The following is a 5461-nucleotide window of genomic DNA, read 5'->3' as shown; positions in this document are numbered from 1 at the left end:
CGCGACCGCTCGAAAGAGAGGAAATCGCAATGACGCGGTCGCATGGCTCACACGACTGCGCGGATTGGAATAGCATAAGTGACGCGGAGAAAGAAGGATGTTGCAAATTCAAGAGTTGGAAGAATTCAGAGCTGAAGCTTATGAGAATGCCAAAATTTACAAAGAAAGAACAAAGAAGAAGCATGACAGCAACATAGCCCCAAGGAAATTTGAAGAAGGACAAAAAGTATTGCTCTACAATTCTAGGCTGAAGCTATTTCCAGGGAAGCTAAAATCAAGGTGGTCTGGACCATTCCTTGTCACCAAGGTCTCCAAATATGGACAAGTAGAAATCATGGAAGAAAAGTCACAACGAACCTTCATTGTGAACGGTCAAAGACTCAAACATTACTTGGGAGATGTGGAGGAGAAGGACAAAGTTAAATATCACCTCAACTGAGGAAGCTGACCGTCAAGCTAATGACGTTAAAGAAGCGCTTGTTGGGAGGCAACCCAACCTGAGGTAATACCTTGTTGCTGTTTCTTTTATTTGTTTCAATAAAAAGGGTGAAGTAGTTTCTGTGCATTGCAAAGAATTAAGTTTGGTGTTTCACACCAAACAATGAATTCATGGATCAATAATTCAAAGGGGAATGTGTGACTCTAAGTTTGGTGTTCCACCATAAAGATCAACTGAACACAACAACCTTTGAATTATATGAAAGGAACAACCATTCTAAGCAGTCACAGAAATGCTTAAAACCCTTAGTAGCAACTTCATTCCAAGAGAACTCAAGGATTCAAAGAACAGAGAAGTAAGTGGGAGACTAAGTTTGGTGTTCACACACCAACCTAAGACTCCGATACTTACCCACACATAGTTGAGCTAACCACTCAAGTGCTTGAGAAGCAAGCAACTTCATCACTCTTTGCAGGAAAAGAAACAAGAATCTTAAAGCATGAAGCAACATTTAGGAGAAGAAGGAGAAATCAAATTGTTTCCTGACAACAAAGAGAAAACAAGGAATTTCACAAGGTGGTATTGTTCCTTGATAATTCTTTAAAAAGGGCAAACAAAAGCATGCGTGTTCTGGTTTAAACTGTAAATGTTGAATCTTTCTGTTATGTGGAGTTTTTTTTAGTATGAGTGTCTGTTTATTGCTTTGAATAAAGTGAATGCCTAGATGTTTGGATATAACTTCACCTTCTTAAACGAGTGCTTGCCATGCTTGTTCTGTTTCCAAAAATAAAAGAAAAGTTTGAACAAAAGTAACTTGGCTAAATTAGTGACAAATCAAGTAGAATTAAGTGGTGGTATGCATGCTTGATTGTTTAGTCAGATCACTAGAATTAGAGTGTAGAATTATCATTCTTTGTGTAGAAATTGAAAACTGTCTATGGATCTTGATGAATAAATGTCTTTGGCCATGAAAAAGAAAGAAAAAGAAGAAGAAAAAGCCACTGAAAAAGGGCAACCAAAAAGCAAAAAAATTGAGAAAATAAGCTAGGTACCAATGGTTTGAACTTCTGAGACAAATGCCTGTGGTGTTTATGTATTAAGGATATGCTTGGATGAATAGGTTCTGAGGAGTGTTTCAACACTTGGTAACTTGGGTTAACTAACCCGGGATTATCAACCAAAAGTCCATTATCAAGAGCAACCTAAATACAAAACATTTAGTCACACAAAGAGGTGCTGGGCACCAATGTCTCAAGAAGAAATGTGAACTAAAATGCCTAAAGTGGATATGTGTAGTGCACTGATAAGAAAAAGAAAATGCCAAAGGCTTGTGCAACACATGACACTAAGCAAACAAGGAGCAAAAGAAGCTCTAAGAAAAAGAAAAGAAAAACAAAGAAGAGAAAAGTGCCAAAGACATAAAAATAACAAGAGGCCATAGCAGTGTTTGATGGATGCAATGAAAAAGTGATAATCTTACCTGATAAGTATGAAAAAGTGATGCTGCAACTTTCTGCATAAAACCCTTCTGAGGAACTTCAAATGCTTGCTAATATAGCCAATGTAATTGCTTTCTGTTTCATACTTTCTTCTTAAATAACTCAGGACTTGCTTAGGGACAAGCAAGTATTAAGTTTGGTGTTGTGATGCCAAGGCATCTTAGGCTAGTTTCACTAGCATTTTTCTGTTAGTTTTAGTTGTTTTATGCATTTTCTTGAGCTTAAAGCAACCAAAAATGGTTAAATGAAGAACAAAGCAATGAACCATCCAAACAATATGATTTTGATGCAAATTCCATGAGTTTTAGTTATATTACTTGAATGCTATGAATGGAAGATTTCTCATGAAATTTTGCAAGACTTTGATGTATTTGTTTGGATGATTTCAGGGAAGAAGAGGCTAAGCAAGGAAGCAACAAAATCAATAAAGGAAGCTTGAATATCACATGTGGAGTTTAAGTTCCAGTTTAAGCCTAAACTGGAGCTTAAACGCCAGAATCATGAAGGCTAAGGAATGCTGGAATTGAAGTTTAACCTCCAGTTTAACCTTAAACTGGAGGTTAAACGCCAGAATGGAAAGTCTCACCAAAGAAGCATGCCCACGTTTAACCTCCAGTTTGACCTTAAACTGGAGGTTAAACGCCAGAATGAGAATGCCACTCAGCAAGGAGTCCACGTTTAACCTCCAGTTTAACCTTAAACTGGAGGTTAAACGCCAGAAGTGGGAATAGCACCAGGGAGCCATTTCCACGTTTAAGCTCCAGTTTGACCTCAAACTGGAGCTTAAACGTGTTCGACAGCCTTTCTCCTCCAGGGTTGCTCTCTCCATTTCCACGTTTAACCTCTAGTTTGACCTCAAACTGGAGGTTAAACGTGTTCGACACCTCCAGGGCTACCATTCTAAGCTTCCACGTTTAACCTCCAGTTTGACCTCAAACTGGAGGTTAAACGTGTTCGACCTCCAGGATGCCTCCTTCCTTTTCCACGTTTAACCTCCAGTTTAACCTTAAACTGGAGGTTAAACGTGTTCGACCTCCAGAGCTGCCCTTCCTTTATCCACGTTTAAGCTTCAGTTTAACCTTAAACTGAAGCTTAAACGTGTTCGACTACATTACTCTCCAGGGCTGCCTTCTTCCATTTCCACGTTTAAGCTTCAGTTTAACCTTAAACTGAAGCTTAAACGTGCTTCTACAAAAAGGCTCACTGGAAGTATCTGGCGTTTAAGCTGCAGTTTAAGCTTAAACTGCAACTTAAACGCCACTCTTGGAAAAGGTTTATGGACCAAAAATATTGTGGTTAAGTTAGTAATTGAGCACAAACATTAACTTAAACTTATTCTGGTATGAAACCCAATTGAATATCATGGTTTATGGGATTGGGCCTGAAGGATTGATGAGTTTGAAATCTCAATTTATTGAGTCATGTGTCATTATTTGATTATCACTAAGTTGGCTCAATGAATGTTACAGAATTTGGATCAACAGCCTCATCAAGATTATGGATCATAAACCCAAGGCAAAAGGAAAGCATGGAGAGGCCTCAAAGCCCAAGAAACACAACAGAAGCTCAATATAGAAAGTGTATAAATAGGATAGAATTTAAGTTAGAAAGGGACCTTTTACTTTTACCTTCACTTTTAGCTAGTTTTCATATCTTTGTAATTGAATTCAGAGCTATGACTCACTAAACCCCCTTTCATTGGGTTAGGGAGCTCTATTGTAATTCAATGAATCAATAATAGTTTATCTTCTTCTTCAATCTTTTCTCTTGAATTTTGTTAGAAAGCTTCTCGATCTAATTCCATTGGGTAGTTGTCTTGGGAAAGAAACTACCCATAATTGGGATCCTTCGGAACCTTGGGAAAGGAATGGAGGATTCATGCTAGAGAAGCTTTCTCACAGTGAATTGGATTGGGGTTTGGATGGATATTGTGACATGTAATCCTACCAAATTGTGGTTCATGAAACTGTGTGGTATAATCAGTGATCGAACATCATCTCTTCTTATGAACACTTAAACCAAGGGATTGGGAATTTGTTCATTTTTAGAGAGTATTGGTGAGCCAAGGGATTGGGATCCAATCATATAAGATTGCCAAGCAAAATTCAATGAACGCATTGCTTGAGGAAGAGATAAACATGTTTTGATTTGGAGATCTCAATATCTCCTATAACCCAATGAATCCCCCAATTCTGATTTCCATCTTCTCTTTACATTCTGCAACTCCATTCATGCAATCAACCCCCATTCCCTTTTAATTTCAGCAATTTAGTTTCTGCTCTTTAATTCATGCAATTTAAGATTTCGCCATTTAATTTTTTTGTCATTTATTTTTCCCGCCAATTTTACATTCCGCAATTCTCATCTCAAATCTTGATTCCGCTCAACTAGAACACACTTCTAATCCGAATTGCTCACTCAACCAATCCTTGTGGGATTCGACCTCACTCTATTGTGAGTTTTTACTTGACGATAACCGGTGCACTTGCCGGAAGGAATTTTGCCGATCGTGCAATTTCCTAAATCGTAGCATAACTAGTTTATGCGCATCAAGTTTATGGCGCCGTTGCCGGGGATTGGTTTTCGATTGACAATTCTCAAATTGGAAGCTAACTAGATTGAGCAATTTCTCTTGCTTTGTTAATTCTGTTCAAGTTACTTGTTGAATTTTAATTTCTGCACTCGGTTACATGTTTTCTTTCTTTATGCCTTTAAATTCAAGCAACTAACTCACTGACTCACTAACTGTTTGAATTAATTCCTCAATTGCTCTAACCATACTCTTCCATTAACCAAGAGTATTTCACTTGTTTGTGCCTGTGCTGTGTTCTTGTATGACAGGTAGGAGAGGAGAGACATCAACTCCTCCATATACCGAACCAGAGAGGACCCTTCATAGACTGAGAAGGGAAGCAAGAGGGAAGAGAGTAGTGGGAGAAGAGGAATCTGAAGGAGAATCTGAGGATAATTTTGAGGAAGCTCTAGATCTCAACATGGATAGAGAAGTTCACAACCATGAGAGAGCTGATGGAAACAATGCCATTCCTGAGAGGAGGGTTCTTAGTTCATACATAAACCCAACCTCTGGGAATTGTGGTAGCAGCATCCAGAAACCACCCATTCAGGCCAACAATTTTGAACTCAAACCACAGCTAATATCACTTGTGGAGAATCATTGTTCATTTGGTGGAAGTGCTAATGAAGACCCAAACCAACATCTCACAAAATTCCTGAGAATTTGTGACACTGTGAAGTCCAATGGAGTCCAGGAAGATGCCTATAAACTGCTTTTGTTCCCATTTTCACTTAGGGACAAAGCAGCTAAGTAGCTGGAATCATTCCCAAGGGGGAGTCTAACAACATGGGATGAGGTGGAAAGCAAGTTTCTGGCACGTTTCTACCCCCCACAAAAGGTCAATAGGCTTCGATCTGAGGTTCAGACTTTTAGACAACAAGATGGTGAAACTCTCTACGAGGCATGGGAGAGATTCAAGGACTTGACAAGGAAATGCCCACCAGACAT

The 5461-nt window shown here is 38.8% G+C and overlaps 1 non-coding gene across 1 annotated transcript; it reads right to left on the bottom strand.

Moving 5' to 3' along the window:
* Window positions 1–5357: 5357 nt before the first annotated feature.
* On the bottom strand, window positions 5358–5461 carry LOC112725715 (small nucleolar RNA R71). The gene has a single exon (XR_003164803.1). It is a non-coding gene; the product is annotated as a small nucleolar RNA R71 (small nucleolar RNA).

Source organism: Arachis hypogaea, chromosome 11 (assembly GCF_003086295.3).
Source record: "Arachis hypogaea cultivar Tifrunner chromosome 11, arahy.Tifrunner.gnm2.J5K5, whole genome shotgun sequence".
Classification (NCBI taxonomy): domain Eukaryota; kingdom Viridiplantae; phylum Streptophyta; class Magnoliopsida; order Fabales; family Fabaceae; genus Arachis; species Arachis hypogaea.
The sequence above is the reverse complement of the archived record's forward strand: the minus strand, read 5'-3'. Positions and strand labels throughout refer to the sequence as shown.